At 39.9% G+C, this 21,154-nt stretch overlaps 1 non-coding gene across 1 annotated transcript; it reads left to right on the top strand.

Annotated features, from left to right (window-relative positions):
- Positions 1-16,756: 16,756 nt before the first annotated feature.
- On the top strand, positions 16,757-16,889 carry LOC116277611 (small nucleolar RNA SNORA70). Its single transcript, XR_004187095.1, has one exon. It is a non-coding gene; the product is annotated as a small nucleolar RNA SNORA70 (small nucleolar RNA).
- Positions 16,890-21,154: the final 4,265 nt, after the last annotated feature.

Below are 21,154 nucleotides of genomic sequence, written 5' to 3'. Positions count from 1 at the left end.
ATTTTGGTTTTTGAAGTGGAAAAAAAAAGTGAATGAAGGACCGCAAATGGCAAAATAGCCTTCTTTCTTATGGGTGAGCTGTATTCTATTACATATATATGTGCTGCATCTTCTTTATTCATCTATTGATGTGCACTTGGGGTGCTCTTGTGTCTTGGCAATTGTAAATAGTGTTGCTGTTAATAGCAGGGTGTATGTATCTTTTTTAATTCTTTCGTATTTTGTAGCTGGCTTTATTCCTTTGATAACTATGTAAGTTTAAAAAGCTAACACTCTAAACGTTCTTAGAAATAATTAACAGTACATATATGTAAATTGAAAAAAATATGTGCAGTATATTGTGCATATGTATTTACATGCAATATATTGTATACATGTAGTCAAAATGTAACAATTCTCCCTAATAAAACTGAAAAATAAAAAAAAACAAAGTCAGCAGAAGGAAAGAAATAATAAAGATCAGAGAGAAAATAAATAAAACAAAGTTTAAAGAAAAACAATAGAAAAATCAATCAAACAAAGAGCTGGTCTTTGAAACAGTAAACAAAAGTGACAAACTTCTGGTCAGGCTCACCAAGAAGAAAAGAGAGAGAACACAAACAAACAAAATAAGAAATGAAAATGGAGAAATTACAACCAACAACACAGAAATACAAGAAAAAATCCATAAGAGAATACTATGAACAACTATATGGCAACAAACTGGACAACCAAGAAGAAATGGACAAGTTTCTACAAACATAATCCACAAAAACTGAATCAAGAAAAATAGATAATCTGAACAGACCAATCACTAGAAATGAAATAGAATCATCAATTTTAAAAACCTCCCTGCAAACAAAAGTCTAGGACCAGATGGCTTCACTGAAGAATTCTACCAAACATATAAAGAAGAACTTATACCAATCCTTCTCAAACTCTTTCAAAAGATTGAAGAAGAGGGAACACTCCCAAACTTATTCTATGAAGCCACAATCACCCTGATATCAAAACCAAAGACACTACCAAAAAAGAAAATTACAGGCCAATACTGCTGATGAACATAGATGCAAAAATTCTCAGCAAAATATTAGCAAACAGAATCCAACACATAAAAGAGATCATACACTATGATCAAATTGGATTCATTCCAAGGGCACAAAGATGGTTCAACATGTGCAAATGAATCAACATGATACACCACATCAACAAGAGAAAGGACAAAAATCACATGATCATATCAATAGATGCAGAAAAAGCATTTGTTAAAATTCAACACCCATGATGAAAACTCTTACCAAAGTGGGTAGAGAGGGAACATATCTCAACATACTAAAAGCTATTTATGACAAATCCACAGCCAACATAATATTCAATGGTGAAAAGTTGAAAGCTTTCCTGATAAAATCTGGAACAAGACTAGGATGCCCACTCTTACCACTTCTATTCAACATAGTATTGAAAGTCCCAGCTATAGCAATCAGAAAAGAAAAAGAAATAAAAGGGATCCAAATTGGAAGAGAAGAGGTAAAACTGTCACTATATGTGGATGATATGATATCATGTATGAAAACCCCAAAGGATCCACACAAAAACTGCTAGAGCTGATCAAAGAATTCATCAAGGTAGCAGGATACAAAATTAACATACAGAAATTAGTCACATTTCTCTACACTAACAATGAAATATCAGAAAAGGAAAGTAAAGAAACAATCTCTTTTAAAATTGCACCCCCCCCCAAAAAAGTACTTAGGAATAAACCTGACCAAGAAGGTGAAAGACTTATACACAGAGAACTACAAAACATTGATTAAGGAAATTAAAGATGACTTAAAGAAATAGAAAGATATCCCACTCTCTTGGATTCAAAGAATATTGTTAAAATGACCATACTGCCCAAAGTAATCTACAAATTTAATGCAATCCCTATCAAATTACCCAGGGTATTTTTCACAGAACTAGAACAAATAATCCTAAAATTTACATGGAATCACAAAAGACCCAGAATTGTCAAAACAATACTGAAGAAAAAGAATGAAGCTGGAGGAATAACTCTCCCAGACTTCAGACAATACTACAGAGCTACAGTAATAAAAACAGCATAGTATTGGCCCAATATATATATATTTGGATCAACAGAACAGGATAGAAGCCCAGAAATAAACCCACAGACTTCCAGTCAATTAAGCTTTGACAAAGGAGGCAAGCATATACAATGGAGAAAAGAGAGCTTCTCTGGCAAGTAGTGTTCTGAAAGCTGGACAGCTGCATGTTAATCAATGAAGTTAGAACACTCCACCACACCTTACAAAAAAATAAACTCAAAATAGCTTAAAGACTTAACCATAAGACAAGTCACTATAAACCTCCTAGAAGAAAACATAGGCAAACATTCTCTGACATAAATCTTAGCAATGTTCTCCTAGGGCAGACTACCCAGGCAACAGAAATAAAAGCAAAAATAAACAAATGGGACCTAATTAAACTTATAAGCTTTTGCATGGCAAAGGAAATTATAAATAAAACAAAAAGACAACCCATGGAATGGGAAAATATATTTGCAAATCATAAGACTGACAAGGGCTTAATCTCCAGAATATATAAACAATTCATACAACTTAATAACAAAAAAACAAACAACCCAACCCAAAAATGGGCAGAAGACCTAAACAAGCAGTTCTCCAAGGAAGATATACAAATGGCCAACAGGCATATGAAAAAATGCTCAATATCACTAATTATCAGAGAAATGCAAATCCAATGAGGTATCAACTCACACCAGACAGAACAGTCATCATTAAAAAGTCTACAAATAATAAATGCTGGAGAGGGTGTGGAGAAAAGGGAACCCTCCTACACTGTTGATGGGAATGTAGTTTGGTGCAGCTGTTATGGAAAACAGTACAGAGATTCCTTAAATAACTAAAATTAGACTTACCATACAATCCAGCAATTCCACACCTGGGCATATGCCCAGAGGGAACTCTAATTTGAAAAGATACACGCACCCCAATGTTCATAGTAGCACTATTTACAATAGCCAAGACATGGAAACAACCTAAATGTCCAGCAACAGATGACTGGGTTTAAAAAAATGTGGTACACATATACAATGGAATACTACTCAGCCATAAAAAAGAATAAAATAATGCCATTTGCTGCAATATGGATGGAGCTGGAGAATGTCATTCTAAGTGAAGTAAGCCAGAAAGAGAAAGAAAAATACCATATGAGATCACTCATATGTGGAATCTTAAAAAAAAGACACAAATGAATTTACAAAACTGAAACAGACATAGAAAACAAACATAATTATAGATGGGAGGTGGGGGAATGGAGTGGAAAGGGATGAATTTGGAGTTCGAGATTTGCAGATATTAATTACTATATATAAAATAGATAAACAACAATTTTATTCTGTATAGCACAGAGAAATATATTCAATATCTTGTAGTAACCTATAATGAAAAAGAAAATGAAAATGAACGTGTATGTATATGTATGACTGAAACATTATGCTGCACACCAGAAGTTGACACAACATTGTAAACTGACTGTAGAAAAGAAAAAGAAATAAAATTCCTTGGGGAGACAGAAAGGCAAAAAAGTTGAAGACAGCTGCCCAGATGAAAATCCTGCATGTGTGTAAGTAGATAAGGGTTTTTAAATCATACTATTGCTTTTAATGGAGAAACTTTGGAAAGAATCTAAATGCTCACCAATGTTATAATGGATAAAGAATTGATTGTGTCATTGGGCAGTGAGTGCCACACATCAGTTTAAAAAATGAACTGCAGTGGGTAATAGCCCACTGGTAGAGCACGTGCTTAGTGTGCACGAGGTCCTAGGTTCAATCTCCAGTATCTCCTACTCTATGGGAAGGAAAGAAGGAAGGAAGGAAGGAAGGAACGGAGAAAGGAAGGAAGGAAGGAAGGAAGGAAGGAAGGAAGGAAGGAAGGAAGGAAGGAAGGAAGGAACTGACTGGAATTATAGAGACAGAGTTAACTCTAAAAAGAATAATGTCTATAAATAAGGTAAGTAATCAAATGAAAAAAAAAAAAACAACCCGAAGTGGTGGGGTCCCATTCTCCTGCACCTCTGTTGGTTCTTGGTGCACCCACCACCTCCCCTTAGCCACAAGAGAGTAAACCTACACTGGAGCCTGAGGGAGGAGGAGGAAGGGCAGGTGGTGGGTCAGGCAAGCTCTGAGGCCAGAGCTAAGCAGAGGAGCAGAATGTGCCAGAAAAAGAAGGAGGCCTTGCTGGGCAGGACAGCGTAGGTGACGGTGACAGGACCTGTAGAAGCCACCCCTCCAGCTCTGAGGCCTGTTATCCTCACACGGTGGGGCTTTGGGGGCCCTCTGCTCAGAAGCGCAAACCCTGGCAACAGCTCCAGGATGTCCTCCGCATGACATGACTAGAATGGGGCCAGGGCCAGGTGGTGAGGGGCCAGGAGGAAGGGAGGGACTCAAGGGATATCCTGGGCTGATTGCTGACCACCAGATATGCAGAAGTGGGAGAGACTCGCAACTTGGCCCGACCCTGCACAGGTGATGGCCTCACTCATCAGGTGGAAGTAGGGGCCACTGAGAAGGGGGAGCTAGCTCTGGGCATACCGGGCTGGATAGGCCTCTGGGAGAAGGTACCCGTGGGCCCCTGGGTGCAAGAGGCAAGGCTCCAGAGCCACTCACATCCAGAGGAGAGAGACCAAAGGGAGTGAGGGGCTTACCATCACCCCACTTGTCTTCCCATCCACACGGTGGGCTATCTCCTTTTGTATCTAACTGCAGGCCCCATATCAAAGCTAGAGTTGTCCTGGTCCCCACCTGGGGACCTCGTTCCAGGATGTGTGCTAGTTGCCTCTAGACCTGGGCTCAGCATCTGTGCCAGGACCACAGTGAGCCCCAAGGTAGGGGACTGCTTTCTCCAGTCCAAGGACCCAGGGGCTAGGCCTACCACAAGGCAGCTGCAAAATCCAAGAGAAAGGAGGTCACTGCAGAATTGCACTGTGTGCAAGAAATGGTGAGGCCCAAACTTGGTTTCAAGAAAATGCCACACAAGAGGCCACTGTTATTTGGAAGATGAAGCACTTGATTTCCTCAGGAACAGCCACGAAAAGTTGTCTCAGGGATTGACAGCCTCCCGAGATATTAGGAGAATCAACCACAGAGAGAAAAATAAAGTGGACCATGCTCAACATTGGTTACAAGGATGGTCTGTGTAGCTAAGACTGGCTTTTAGAGGAGAAGCCTCAAAAATCACCAGAGAGTAAATACCCGTCCAGGGCAGGAACAGAGCCCACAACCATCTACATTCCAAGGTCAGAAACCGCAAAAGAACTGCCAGAAACATCCAGAAAATTCTTGGTAAAGTGCTGTGATTATAATTAGCTTGACGTATTTGTACATTATTTGAATTCTGAACACCAAACATGTATTTCTTTGCAAGAAAAAAAAAAAGAAAAGATAAAAATTCATTCCAGGAAAAGCAAGTGGCTGTGGGAGCTCCCTGGGGTGCAGGTCCCCCTACTCGCCCCTTACCGACAATCCCCTCATAAAGGTGACCTAAGAGTGGAGCAGAGTGGACACTCCACCAAGGCCACACAAGAGACAAAGGCCAGCTGTCCCGGTGCAGCAGGGTGGGGGTGGGGAGGGTGGATGCAGATTCTAAAAAAAGTTTTCTGTAAAGTGACGCTGCAGTGTTTTAATGGAGACACCTGCTTTCATTTCAGCCATGTTTAATACAAATATCCCACTTCAAAGTCAACTTTCTCCAGTAATATTTCAGGAGCAAAATAAAGTCTATTTGGAGCAAATAAAGTTGACTTTACCCCAGTAAAGTATTGACAAGAAATACCACACACAATAGATTGACAGTAAAGTACTGATAGATAGTAAAATAGAACCTTATTCATAGTGTTATTAACATGTGTTAAATTGCACCATGAAGATGAAGGATCTCTGTCTTTTTCCTTATGCAGCCCTGGTTTGCTCCTCTCTGTTGTACTGCACATCAGGCTACTTCGTAACATTCATCCAACAAAAGTAAAATGTTATTGTGGAGGAAAAGCTCTCTGATTCCAATCTTCCCATTCTCCTAAAGGAAGTTCAAAACTGGGTTGTCCTTTTTGTTTCCATTTCAAGACCAAAATATGGAGGTACCTCATTTTTACTTTGGTGGGCTACTTTTTAGAAAAACCATCCATTACAAAGTTAGGCCAATTTCGAAATGAAATGAAATGAGAAATCTAAAGGAAATGCTACTTTCTAAAACAAAGTAAATTGTGCAGGGAAACTTAGCAAATGAAATACAAGTTTTCGCTGTCACTGGCAGAATTGAACTGTAGGTGTTTGTACCAATGAAAGTCCCATGTCTGTCTGGCAGAACGGGGGCCACACCGCTCACATGCTTACATCAGGGTCTACATCTGGGTACCTCTGGCTGAGGTTTAGAAGAAAAATGACATTATCTTTGCAGAGATTACTTTGTGGTCAGAATTCTGCAAAGCTTTTATATAAAAGAAAATACAGGGAACAAATGTGGGACAGAAACTTCAGGCGCAGAGATGCTGGGAACCCTAGGGCCCCAGGACAGACTTTCCTTAGAGAAGTGCACCTTGAGTTTGCCACTGCTTCTCAGGTGCAAGCTGTAAGCTCTTGTGCTTCACCAAGACAATGCACACGCATTTCTCAGTAATGCCAGCTGTATGCTGTCTTAGCTGAGGGCATCAGTGATGGCCTTTAAAGTCACCCTGATAGTTTCTTAATGCCATCTTACACGTTTCTATCTGTGATATCTCTAGCATATCACAAGTGTACAGGAAAAGTGTTGGCTTAATTTTAAAATCCCACCTGAGCCTAAAACAAAGAAAGCGAAGTCACAGCCTCAGCCTCCCTCCTAAGATAGTCTGGTGGCCTCATGAGTGGACAAAGGACAGCTCCTTCACCTTCAGGGGGGCCTGACCTTGTCTCACCCCCAAGGCTGTCCCTCTCATGGGGAGCCAGCTGTGCCCACTCCCATTCAAACAGCATACTGGTCAGCCAACAATCAGTGGAGCCCAACAGCTGGGTATGATGTCAACTGAAACAGACAGCTTAATGGAGGGATCATGAAAGAGATCGTCAGAGAGCCCTCTGAAAATCCCTGCATCCCAGGCTGACTTTGCTTGTGCTTAAATTGCACCGTCTGACTGGTGATACCAAAGACTTCACGCTGAAGGGGAAACAGACTCACTAAAATAGTCTAGCCACATCACCAAGCAAATAAATAGGCAAACAACCACAAAAACAAGCCCAGAGGGGAACGGGGGAATCAGTATCTGGAGTTGCTACAATATATTACCTAAAATATCTAGCTTTCAACAACACAACAAAGTTATGGATCATGCAACTAACAGCAAAGTGACCCATCCGCAAGGGAAAAAAGCAGACAACAGAAACCATCAGTGAGAGGGCCCAGGTGTTGGACCCAGCAGATGAAACTTCCTAGCAGCTACTATAACTGTTCAAAGAACTGAAGGAAGCCATACTGAAAGAAGTAAAGGAAAGCATCATGAAGATGTCTCATTAAATAAAGGATAGCAATAAAAAGAAATTATGAAATGAAATATGCACTAGAGGGATCCAATGGTAGATGTCAACTGGCAAAAGAAAGACGCTGTGAGCTTGAAGACAGAGACTGATAGAGATCACACAATCCAAAGAACAGAGAGAATAAAGAATGAAGAAAAATAGACAGTCTTACAGAAACGTGAGACCCCATGAAGTGGACCAATATATGCATAAAAACAACTCATCACATTCAGGAGAAACCCGACATGATTTACGGCTTATTTCTTACCAGAAACAATGGATGCCACAGGGCAGTGGAAACAGCTACCAAAGAGTGGACTTCCCAGCTAAATCATTCTCTGTCACCAAAACAGTGTATCAAATAAAACGGGATCTTAAAAATGCTAAATCAGAACATTAAAATAAATATAACATGCTTGAAATTGTGTTACCATTATTCAAATTAGTAACTGTCATTAAAACGATTTCAAATCCTGGGCAATTCTTTAAATCACCTGCTAGTGGGGGCTGCAATACTACTGGCTAAATTTTAAAAATTCTCTCATCAGTCCTTAAGGTTTTCTCACAGTGTTCAAGAGAAACTCAGTTGTGATGACTAACTCAGGTGAAAATCCAAAAAGTATTATGTAATTTAATAGTGTTTCAGGAAACAACACTGATATGAGAATTTAAACAACTTAAAAGAAACACAAGGATTTTACTGATATATCCTGCATCCACTAAAATAAATGCCAGAGAATACATATGAAAAAAAGTTTTTGGCCCGAAAGTATTTGCCAAACCTTTGAAAAGGCTTGTGGAAAATCTTCTTGACATGTCCAAGGAAAATGAACTTCTGGGTGCCCTTGTAATGGTGTCAGCAGTACAGCTGTGAGCCGTCCCTCCCCCTGTCAAGGTTTAAAATTAGAACCCATGGGGCCTGGGAGTCACCATGGAACATGGAGCTAACTCCTGCCCCCAACAGCTGCCTTCCCTCCCTGGGAATGCTAATATTAGGGCTGCACAAGTTCCTAGAGTAGAAATTAAGGGGCACAATTAACTGAGTGACTTAATTGGACAATCTTGCCCTTTTATCATGGTTAGAAACTGGTCCTTCTTGCAGCCACGGCTTTGCTACAAAGTGTCTCATTTGCTTCATCTCAACCCCTGCTTCTTTGGTGTTTCTGAAGAGCTTCAAGATCCCAAGTCATCTTCTCCTGGGCATCACATTCTCGGCATCAGTTCACGCAACATCCTGTCCTTGTCACCTTGTCCCAAGGCTGTGCTGAGATGCTTTGGACAGTTATTTGCAGAGCACACCACAAAGCTGTCCCAGGGCCTCCAGATCCTGGCTTTACACCTGGCATGGGATGAATGATTTCCCCAGACAAAAAATATGTCAAAGTCCTCACCACCAGAATCTGTGCATGAGACCTTTTTAGAGGTAGAGGTTTTGCAGATACACTCAAGTTATGATGAGGTCATTAGGATGGGCTCCAATCCAATAACTGGTGTCCTTGTAGTGGGGAATGTAGACACAGAGATGGAAATGCATAGAGGGAAGATGATGTAAGGACACAAAGTAAGAGGCTCATGTGAAGATGAAGGCAGAGATTGGAGTGATTCAGCCACAAGTCAGGACTTCCGAGGCCACCAGGGGCTGGAAGAGACAGGAAGGATCCTCCCCTAGAGCTTCTGGAAGGAGCTTGGCCTGCTGACGCTTGGGTTTTGTACTTCTTTGGGAGAATAAATTTCTGCTGTTTTAAAGCTACCCAATCTGTGGTAATTTATTATAGCAGCCCTAAGAAATTAATACAATGTCATACATAACATTCAAGCTGATTAAACACGGACTTACCATATCTTCCATCAATTCTCCTCCCAGGTATATACTCAAGAGAATGGAAACATGTCCACACAAAAACTTTCACAACAGCATGATCCACAACAGCCAAAAAGGGGAAACAACCCAAATGTCCATTAACTGAAGAATGGATAGACAAAATGCGCTCTATCCTCGCCGACCGGGGCGGAGCGCGCAGCCGCACAGAGCAGCGGAGCTACCGGCGGCGCAGGCAGGGGGAGAGCGGCCCCCCGCCTGTCGGGCAGGAACACAGCCCCTGACCGAGGTGCTGGGAGGGGGCACGACCCGCCCTCCTGCCTGGCCAGTCTGCAACATCTGACTGCGGCATCCGGAGGGGCAGTGACCCGCCCGCCCGCAGCAGAGGAGAGCTGCATCTGACCCCGTGTTAGGAGGAGGCGCGATCCGCTTGCCGACAGGTGCTGGGAGCAGCACAGAAGCGGGCGCCAACGGAGGGCCTATGAAAACAAGCTGAGCTTCCAAAACAGGACGAAGACAGAAGGACTTCACATTAAAAGCACACACACTCCAGGAGAACACTGACAACCCCCTTTTTTTGTTTGTTTGTTTTTTTGTTTTTTGTTTTTGTTTTGTTTTGTTTTAATCTGTTTTTACCTGTTCTATTTTCAATTACTCTCTTAATTTTTACTTCTTAATTCATTTCTATTTCTCTTGGGTTTTGATGTCCTGTTATTGATTAGACACAGGCTTTAAATACATCTATTCATCTCCCCACCCCTTTTTTCTTTTTCTTTTTTTTTTAAAGGTTTTAAAAGGACGTCTCCACCCGATTAATACTCTGCTTCAACCCGCTCTTCTATTATTCATTATAGTTTTCAAACCTTCTTTCTCCCTTCTTTTAAAAATCTTTCTCTCTCTCTTTTTTTTCTTTTTTCTTTTTTTTTCCTAAGTTCTATTCCTAAATAGGCATTAGATAGATAAAATCCTTAAGATCCAAAATAGACAACTGATACTCCATAAACCACAGTGCCAGAGAGGTATGAGCAAGATGAAGCAGAGAAACCTTTCCCAATTAAAAGAACAAGAGGAATCCCCTGAAAGAAAGCTCAATGAAATAGACATCGATAGCCTACTAGATCAAGATTTCAAAAAAGGAGTGATCAAATTGCTGAAGGAATTAAAAGAGATAGTGCTTAGAGAAATAAAATATGTCAACAATGAAATTGAAGCTATAAAGAAGAGCCAAGCAAAATGGGAAAACTCATTGACAGAGATGAGGAATGATCTAACAGCTGTGCAAAGCCGACTAGTTAATGCAGAGGAACGAATTAGTGATCTAGAAGACAGGGCAACAGAAAGCACCCATTCAGAAGAACTACAAGATAAGCAAATAAAAAATAATGATAATAGCATAAGGGACCTATGGGATAATATAAAGCGTCCCAATCTTTGCATAATAGGGGTCCCAGAAGGGGAAGAAGGATCAAAGGGGATTGAAAAGGTTTTTGAAGAAATCATGACTGAAAACTTCCCAAACTTAAAGAAGGAATCAGATATCCAAGTACAGGAAGCTCAGAGGGTCCCAAACGGGAAGAACCCAAATAGACCCACACCAAGACATATCATAATCAAGATGGCCAGAGTCAAGGATAAAGAAATGATTCTAAAGGCAGCAAGAGAAAAGCAAAGAGTGAAGTACAAGGGAACCCCCATAAGGCTCTCAGCTGATTTCTCTACACAAACACTACAGGCCAGAAGGGAATGGCAAGATATATTCAAAGCCCTGAATGAAAAAAAGATGCAGCCTAGGATACTTTATCCAGCAAGGCTATCCTTTAGGATACAAGGAGAAATAAAGAGTTTCACAGACAAAAAAAAGCTGCAGGAGTTTAGCAACACTAAACCCATGCTAAAAGAAATATTGAAAGGGCTATTTAAATAGAAAAGCAGCAGGATGCTACAGAAATGAGAAACTCACAACTGGAAAGGTGATAACTCATGAATTACAAATAAAGAAAACACGAAATTATAAAGGAAGACATACAAATCACTGAGAGTGGGAGAGGGAGGCAGGGAAATATAGAATTTTTCTTTCTTTCTTTTTAAAATTTTTTTAACAGTAGGATGGGTTTGAGATCATGTTATTATCAGTTTATTAAAAATGGGTATAGGTTAATAGATTTACAAAAAAGGGTAACCACAAGTCAAAAATTTACAAGGGAGTCACAAAAATTAAATAAAATCCATGATAATACAAAGGAAAATTACCAAACCACAAAAGGAAGAAGAAAGGAACAAAAAGGATATACCAATTCAACTGCAAAGATAAGTTCAAAATGGCAATAAACACACATCTATCATTAATTACTGTAAATGTTAATGGACTAAATGCTCCAGTCAAAAGACATAGAGTGGCAGAGTGGATAATAAAGCAAGAACCTTCAATATGCTGCATACAAGAGACCCACTTTAGGGAGAAGGACACATATAGATTGAGAGTGAAAGGATGGAAAAGGATATTCCATGCAAATGGAAAAGCCAAAAAAGCAGGTGTTGCAGTACTGATTTCAGACAAAATAGACTTTAAAACAAAGGCCATAAAGAAAGATAAAGAAGGACATTTTATAATGATTAAAGGAGTGATACAAGATGAAGATATTACACTCGTTAATATATATGCACCCAATATAGGAACACCTAAGTACATACAAGAATTACTAACAGAGATAAAGGGGGATATTGATGGGAATACAATCATAGTTGGAGATTTTAACACTGCATTAACATCACTAGACAGATCTTCCAGACAGAAAATAAACAAGACAACAGAGAAATTAAATACTACAATAGAAAAACTAGATTTGGTGGATATTTTCAGAGCATTACACCCCCCAAAAATAGAATATACATTCTTTTCAAGTGCACATGGAACATTTTCCAGGATCGATCATGTACTTGGACACAAAAGAAACCTCAACAAATTTAAGAAGATAGAAATTATCTCAAGCATCTTTACTGACCACAATGCCATGAAACTGGAAATCAACAACAGGGAAACAAAGGAGAAAAAAAGAAAAGCATGGAGATTAAACAATATGTTATTGAAAAAACAATGGATCAATGAGGAAATCAAAGCTGAAATTAAAAAATACCTTGAGACAAATGATAATGAAAGCACAACCACTCAAAACCTATGGGACACAGCAAAGGCAGTGCTAAGAGGGAAGTTTATAGCGATACAGGCCTTCCTCAAAAAAGAAGAACAATCTCAAATAAACAAGTTAACCCACCACCTGAATCAATTAGAAAAAGAACAACAAAAAGCCCCAAAAAGCAGCAGAAGGAAGGAAATAATAAAGATCAGAGAGGAATTAAATACAATAGAGATTAACAAGACCATAGAAAAAAATCAACCAAACCAAAAGCTGGTTTTTTGAAAAAGTAAATAAAATCGACAAACCTCTGGCCAAACTCACAAAGAAGAAAAAAGAGAGAGCACAAATTAGCAAAATAAGAAAGGAAAATGGAGAGATTACAACAAACAAAATAGAAATACAGAATATCATACGAGAATATTATGAAAAACTATATGGAACCAAACTGGATAACCTAGAGGAGATGGACAAGTTTCTGGAAACATACTGTCCACCAAAACTGAATCAAGAAGAAACTGAACACTTGAACAATCCGATCACTAGAAAGGAAATAGAAATAGCAATTAAAAACCTCCCTACAAATAAAAGTCCAGGACCGGACGGCTTCACCGGGGAATTCTACCAAACATACAAAGAAGAACTCATACCAGTCCTTCTCAAACTCTTCCAGACGATTGAAAAGGAGGGAATACTCCCAAACTCATTCTATGAAACCACCATCACCCTGATACCAAAACCAGGCAAAGACACTACAAAAAAAGAGAATTATAGGCCAATATCACTGATGAACATAGACGCCAAAATCCTCACCAAAATTTTAGCAAATAGAATCCAACAACACATAAAAAAGATTATACATCATGACCAAGTGGGGTTCATCCCAGGGACACAAGGCTGGTTCAACATACACAAATCAATCAATGTAATACATCACATCAACAAGAGAAAGGACAAAAACCACATGATCATCTCAATCGATGCAGAAAAAGCATTTGATAAAATTCAACGCCCATTTATGATAAAAACTCTCGCCAAAGTGGGTATAGAGGGAACATATCTCAACATAATAAAAGCTATATATGACAAACCTATAGCCAGCATAGTTCTCAATGGTGAAAAACTCAAAAGCTTCCCACTAAAATCTGGGACAAGACAAGGATGCCCACTATCACCACTCCTATTCAATATAGTCCTGGAAGTCCTAGCCACAGCAATCAGGCAGGAGAAAGAAATAAAAGAGATCCAAATTGGAAAAGAAGAGGTAAAAGTGTCATTATATGCTGATGACATGTTACTATATATAGAAAACCCTAAAAGGTCCACAAAAAAAGCTACTAGAGCTGATCGAAGAATTCAGCAAGGTAGCAGGTTACAAAATTAATGTTCAAAAATCAGTTGCCTTTCTTTACACTAACAATAAATCAACTTAAAGAAAACTTTAAACAATGGAAAGATATTCCATGCTCTTGGATTGGAAGAATCAATATTGTTAAAATGGTCACACTGCCCAAGGCAATCTACAGATTTAATGCAATCCCTATCCAACTACCCAGGACATATTTCACAGAACTAGAACAAATTATAAAAAAATTTATATGGAACCATCAAAGACCTAGAATTGCTAAAGCATTACTGAAGAGAAAAAAAGAGGCTGGAGGAATAACTCTCCCAGACTTCAGACAATACTATAGAGCTACAGTCATCAAGACAGCATGGTATTGGTACCAAAACAGACATATAGACCAATGGAACAGAATAGAGAGCCCAGAAATGAACCCACAAACTTTTGGTCAACTCATCTTCGACAAAGGAGGCAAGAATATACAATGGAATAAAGACAGTCTCTTCAGCAAATGGTGTTGGGAAAACTGGACAGCAGCATGTAAAACAATGAAGCTAGAACACACCCTTACACCATATACAAAAATCAACTCAAAATGGATTAAAGACTTAAACATAAGACAAGATACAATAAACCTCCTAGAGGAAAACATAGGCAAAACATTATCTGACATACATTTCAAAAATTTTCTCCTAGAAGAAATAAAAGCAAGAATAAACAAATGGGACCTAATGAAACTTACAAGCTTCTGCACAGCAAAGGAAACCAGAAATAAAACAAGAAGAAAACCTACGGAATGGGAGAAAATTTTTGCAAGTGAAACAACAAAGGCTTGATCTCCAAAATATATAAGCAGCTCATACGACTCAATAAGAAAGAAATAAACAACCCAATCCAAAAATGGGCAGAAGACCTAAACAAGCAACTCTCCAAGGAAGACATACAAATGATCAAAAAGCACATGAAAAAATGCTCAATATCACTAATTATCAGAGAAATGCAAATCAAAACTACAATGAGGTATCACCTCACACCAGTCAGAATGGCCGTCATTCAAAAATCCACAAATGACAAATGCTGGAGAGGCTGTGGAGAAAGGGGAACCCTCCTACACTGCTGGTGGGAATGCAGTTTGGTGCAGCCACTATGGAAAACAGTGTGGAGATTCCTCAAAAGACTAGGAATAGACTTACCATATGACCCAGTAATCCCACTCCTGGGCTTGTACCCAGAAGGAAATCTACTTCAGGATGACACCTGCACCCCAATGTTCATAGCAGCACTATTTACAATAGCCAAAACATGGAAACAACCTAAATGTCCATCAACAGGTGACTGGATAAAGAAGAGGTGGTATATTTATACAATGGAATACTACTCAGCCATAAAAACCGACAACATAATGCCATTTGCAGCAACATGGATGCTCCTAGAGAATGTCATTCTAAGTGAAGTAAGCCAGAAAGAGAAAGAAAAATACCATATGAGATCGCTCATATGTGGAATCTAAAAAACAAAAACAAAAACAAACAAACAAAAACGAAGCATAAATACAGGACAGAAATAGACTCATGGACAGAGAATACAGACTTGTGGTTACCGGGGGAGGGGGTAGAGGGTGGGAAGGGATAGACTGGGATTTCAAAATTGTAGAATAGATAAACAAGATTACACTGTATAGCACAGGGAAATATACACAAAATTTCATGATAAATCACAGAGAAAAAAATGTGACAATGAGTGTGTGTATGTCCATGAATGTCTGAAAAATTGTGCTGAACACTGGAATTTGACACAACACTGTAAAATGATTATGAATCAATAAAAAAAGTAAAAAAAAAATTTAAACATCATATAAAAAAATCTTCTACAAAATATTAGCAAACCAAATTCAACAACACATTCAAAGGATCATACACCATGATCAAATGGAATTTATCCCAGGGATTCAAAGATGGTTCAATATCCAAAAATCAACCACGTGATACACCACATTAACAAACTGAAGAATAAAATCATATGACCATCTCAATAGATACATACAAAGCTTTTGACAAAATTCACCATCCATTTATGATATTAAAAAAGAAAAACTCCACAAAGTGGGTATAGAGAAAACATACCTCAACAAAATAAAGGCCATACGTGGTAAGTCGACAGCTAACATCACACTCAACGGCAAAAAGCTGGAAGCATCTCATCAAGGATCAGGAACAATACAAGGATGCCCCTCTCTTGCTACTTTTATTCAACACAGTATTGAAAGTCCTAGCTATAGCATTCAGAAAAGAAAAATAAATTTTAAAAATCCAAATTGGAAAGGAAGAAGTACTGTCACTGTTTGCAGATGACGTATTATGCATAGAATATCCTAAAGATGCCACCGAAAAAAAAAAAACAACTAGAACTTATCAATGAATTTGGTAAAGTTGCGTACAAAATTAATATACAGAAATCTGTTGCATTTATATACCAAAAAAAGAACTATCATAAAGAGAATTTAAGGAAACAATTCCATTAACCATTGCATTAAAAAGAATAAAATACCTAAGAATAAACCTACCTAAGAAGGTAAAAGGCCTTGGACTCAGAACTGTAAGACACTGATGAAAGAAACTGAAGATGACACAAACAGATGGAAAGATATACCATGTTCTTGGATTGGAAGAATATTGTTAAAATGACCATACTACCCAACGCAATCAACAGATTCAATGCAATCCCTATCAAAATAACAATGGCATTTTTCACAGAACTAGAACAAATAATTTTAAAATTTGTATGGAAACACACACACAAAAAACAAATAGCCAAAACAATCTTGAGAAAGAACACCAGAGCTGGAGGAATCACACTCCCTGGCTTCAACTCTACTACAAAGCTACAGTAATCAGAACAGTATGGTATTTCTGCAGCTAATTATGCCGACTGCTCTTTTTCCTGTGGGGGACTGGTGTGCAATGGCTGCAAACAGCAGCCTCTTTGGTAGTGTATGCAGCATGTTGTTTGTATGAATTGCCTTAGGGGACCTTGCTGACAGCCCTTCCCAGTGGATATTCATGTCTGGCATGCTGTCTCCAGTCTAGGCTCCAGATAGGTATTTGTGGTGCCTTTGGAACAACCCAGGACACAGTGATCAGGGTCTACGTTGGCCAAGTCATCATGTTCACCCACACCAAGACGCAGAACAAGAAGCATGTGACTGGGGCCCTACATAGTGTCAAGTTCAAGTTCCCTGGAGAAGACCCACATCACCAGAAAGTGGAGATTCACTAAGTTTAGTGCAGATGAATTTGAAAACATGGTGGCAGAAAAGCAGCTCTTTCCAGATGGCTGTGGGGTCAAGTACATCTCTAATCATGGCCTCCTAGAAAAATGGCAGACCTGCACTCGTGACAGCCTTTGTGTTGCTCTCTCCTTACTCACACCCACCAATAAATCCTACTTTCTTGTCCAAAAACAAGAAAAAAAAAAGTATGGTATTAGCACCAAAATAAACACGTAGATCAATGGAATAGAATAGAAGATCCCAGAAACAAGCTCACATGCTTATGGTCAATCAATCTATGACTAAGGAGGCAAGAACATACAATAGAGAAAAGACAGTCTCTTCAAAAGTTGGTGCTGGGAAAACTAGACAGCTACAAGTAAAAACATGAAATTAGAACATTCTCTGACACCGTACACAAAAATAAATGCAAAATGTATTTAAGACTTAAATGTAAGACCAGAAAGCATAAAAACCCTAAAGGAAAACACAGGCAGAACATTTTTTGACATAAATCATGGCAATATTTCTTTGGATTTGTCTCCTAAGGCAAAGGAAATAGAAGCAAAAATAAACAAATGGGACTTAATTAAACTTAAAAGCTTTTGCATGTCAAAGGAAACCATCAACAAAATGAAAAGACAGCCTACAGGATAGGAGAACTTATTTGCAAATGATATGATCAATAAGGGGTTAATATCCAAAATATACAAACAGCTCATACAACTCAACATTAAAAAAAATAATAACCCAATTAAAAAATGGGCAGAAGACCTGAACAGACATTTTTCCAAAGAGGACATGCAGATGGCCAACCAGTACATGAAAAGACACTCAGCATCACTAATCATCAGGAAAATGCAAATCAAAACACAATGAGATGCCAACTCACACCCGTCAGAACGGCTGTCATCAAAAAGAATACAAACAACAAATGTTGGTGAGGATGTGGAGAAAAAGGATAGTGGGAATGAAAGTCAGTGCAGCCACTGTGGAAAATAGTATGGGGGGTTCTCAAAAAACTAAAAATAGAACCACCATACAATCCAGCAATTCCACTCCCGGGTATATACCCAAAGAAAACAAAAGTGCTAATTTGAAAAGATACATGCACCCCAATGTTCACAGCAGCATTATTTACAATAGCCAGGATAAGAAAGCAGCCTAAATGCCCACCAGCAGATGACTGGATAAAGAAGATATGGTGTGTGTGTGTGTATACACACACACACACACGCATGCACACACGCACGCACGCACACACAGTAGAATGCTACTCAGCCATAAAGAATAAAATTTTGCCATTTGCAACAACATGAATGGACCTGGAGGGTATTACACTTAGTGGAGTAAGTCAGACAGAGAAAGCCAAAGACTGTATGTTATCACTTATTTGTGGAATGTAAAAAATAAAACAAATGAATATAACAAAACAGAAACAGACTCACAGATACAGAGAACAAACTAGTGATTATCAGTGGGGGGTGGCAAGCTAGGGGTAGGGGATTAAGAGGTACAAACTACTATGTATAAAATAAATAAGCCATAAGGGTATTTTGTACAGCACAGGAAAAAGAGCCAATATTTTATAACTTTAAATGGAGTATAATCTATAGAAATTTTGAATCACTATGTTGTACACCTGAAACCAATGTAATATTGTGAATCAACTATATATCAGTGAAAAAACCTTTTAAGAAAGTATACAGGAGGATGTGCACAGGTTATATGCAAATACTACACCGTTTCATATAAGGGACTTGAGCATCCTCGGATTTGGGTACCCAAGGCGGTCCTGAAACCAAGCCCCCAGGATACCAAGGGATGACCGTATTTCAAACCACAGTCAATCCTCATTACCCTCAGGGTCTCTATTTTTGAACTCACCTACTCCCTAAGTTTAACTTGTGATCCCCAAATCAGTCCTCGAGGTGCTTTCGCAGCCCTCGTGGACATGCTCAGACCAGTGAATGCTCGGCTCTCCCAACGCCCACATTCCCAGCTGAAGAGGAACAAGGCGCTGCTCTGCCTTCGCACCCCAGCTCTCAGGCTGTAAACAAACGTTCTTTGCATGGTTGATTCGGTGCTACATTTTTTGCATTTTTGTGCTTTTCCTTGGTGATTACCTGTTTAAAACAGCCCCCAAGAATAAGAGCTGAAGTGCTGTCTAGGGGTCCAGAGCACAAGAGGGCTGTGATGTGCCTCACGGAGAAAATTCCTTGGGTGACCTTCCTTCAGGTACAAGTCACCATGCTGTCGGCCATGAGTTCATCATTAATGTGCCAGCAGTATATATGAGATAAGGCATCTTTAAACAGATGCACGTATCAAATAAAGGTACCTATTGATCAACTGACAAAAATGTGACCAGAGGCGGGCAGGAACCTACCTCCCTTCTTTCCCTGGGAGCTCACTCTTCATCAATTCAGTGTTTGCTGGGACGCGATAGAACATAACTACTGCAAATAATGAGAATCTACCACATCCAACAAAGGACTGGTATCGAAATATATAATCAATGGTAAAAATAAACAACCCAGTTGCTAAGGGGGCAAAATTCATGAGAAGTCATGTCACCAAAGAGCACACATAGGTGGCAGATAAGCGCATGAAAGGAGGTTCAACGCCATTTAGCAATCGAGGAGAGTTAAAGTGAAACCACCATGACATACCCTGCATGCCTATCAGAATGGCTAAAAATTAAAATTAGTGAAAACTGCAAATGCTGACGAAGACGCAGAGAAACTGGATCTCTCGCACGATGCTGGCAGGAATGTAGAATGGTACAGCCACTCTGGAAAAGTTTCCAGTTCCATATAAAACTAAACACGGAGCTAACGTATGACCCAGTCATTGCTCTCCTGGGAATTTATCCCAGAGAAATGAAATTTGTGTTCTCAAGAAAACTGTATATGAGTGTTTATAGCAGCTTTATTTGTAATCACCCCAAATTGGAGGCAACGCTAATGTCCTGGCACAGGTGGATGGTTGAACAGGCTCTGGAGGGCCATACCATGGAATCGGGCTGAGCCACAGAGAGAAATCACTTGTTGATACAGCCTGGCCAGATCTCCAGGGAGTTATGCAAGTGGAAAAAGCCAACATTAGAGGTTATGGTAAGATTTCGTTTACGTAACATGTTTGAAATGATGAATTTTAGAAATGGAGAGCAGATCAGCGAAGCCCAGGGGTTAAGGATGGGTTAACATGGGTGTGACTATAAAGAGCCAACAGGACCCTGTGGGATGGAGATGTTCTACGTCTTGACTCTAGTGGAGACATGCTAACTTCCCCATGAGATAAAACTGCACAGAACTCAACACATGTACACAAATGAGCACAAAGACAATGGTGGGCTCTGAACGAGGCCATCAGATGGTAACAGAGTCAATATCCCGGTGTGACACACACCAGCACGTTTTTGCTAAAAGTTACCATGGGGAGGAACTGAGCAAAGGGTATTGGCACCCCTCTGTATTATGTCTCACAACTGCAATTATTGGCAAAAATCCCCATTAGACAAAACAGCCCAGCACAAGGTGATGGGGTACCTGGGGTGGGTCAGAAGAGGTCGCACAACCTCAAGGCCCTGAGCCCGTATCTGTGAGCAGCCTGCCCCCCGATGCTCCTCTACATTAGTCTGCATCCTCTCAGTGGTGCCCTCCTCTGTGCTCAGGACCCCCAGGCCACACCCCACCTACTCCCACTGAACACCCAGTCGCCCCCCCACCCCCACAAAAATAGCCAGTGCAGTGCCACCCCAATTCCTCCAAGCCCCATGTGCTTTAAGGTAAACCCAGTTTTGCCCCGCCCTGCCGGCACCCCCTCACCCCTCAGCCAGGGGCTCTCCCTCAACCCCCACTCTACTCTGGGATAGTGCCAACCAAGCCCTTTGCAAACCCCTTCCTCAGTCTCTGTCCTGTAACCCTGCTCCAAGCCACACTGGCCTCGGCTGTTTGAAGGGTATTCCAGATGTGTCCTCTGTCCGGACACACTCAGCACATATGCCCCCCTGCCCCCTGCCCCTCGTGTGCCCAGT

The sequence above is a fragment of the Vicugna pacos genome, chromosome 3 (genome assembly GCF_048564905.1).
Source record: "Vicugna pacos chromosome 3, VicPac4, whole genome shotgun sequence".
NCBI classification, from domain to species: domain Eukaryota; kingdom Metazoa; phylum Chordata; class Mammalia; order Artiodactyla; family Camelidae; genus Vicugna; species Vicugna pacos.
This window is presented reverse-complemented; position numbering and strand designations above follow the sequence as displayed.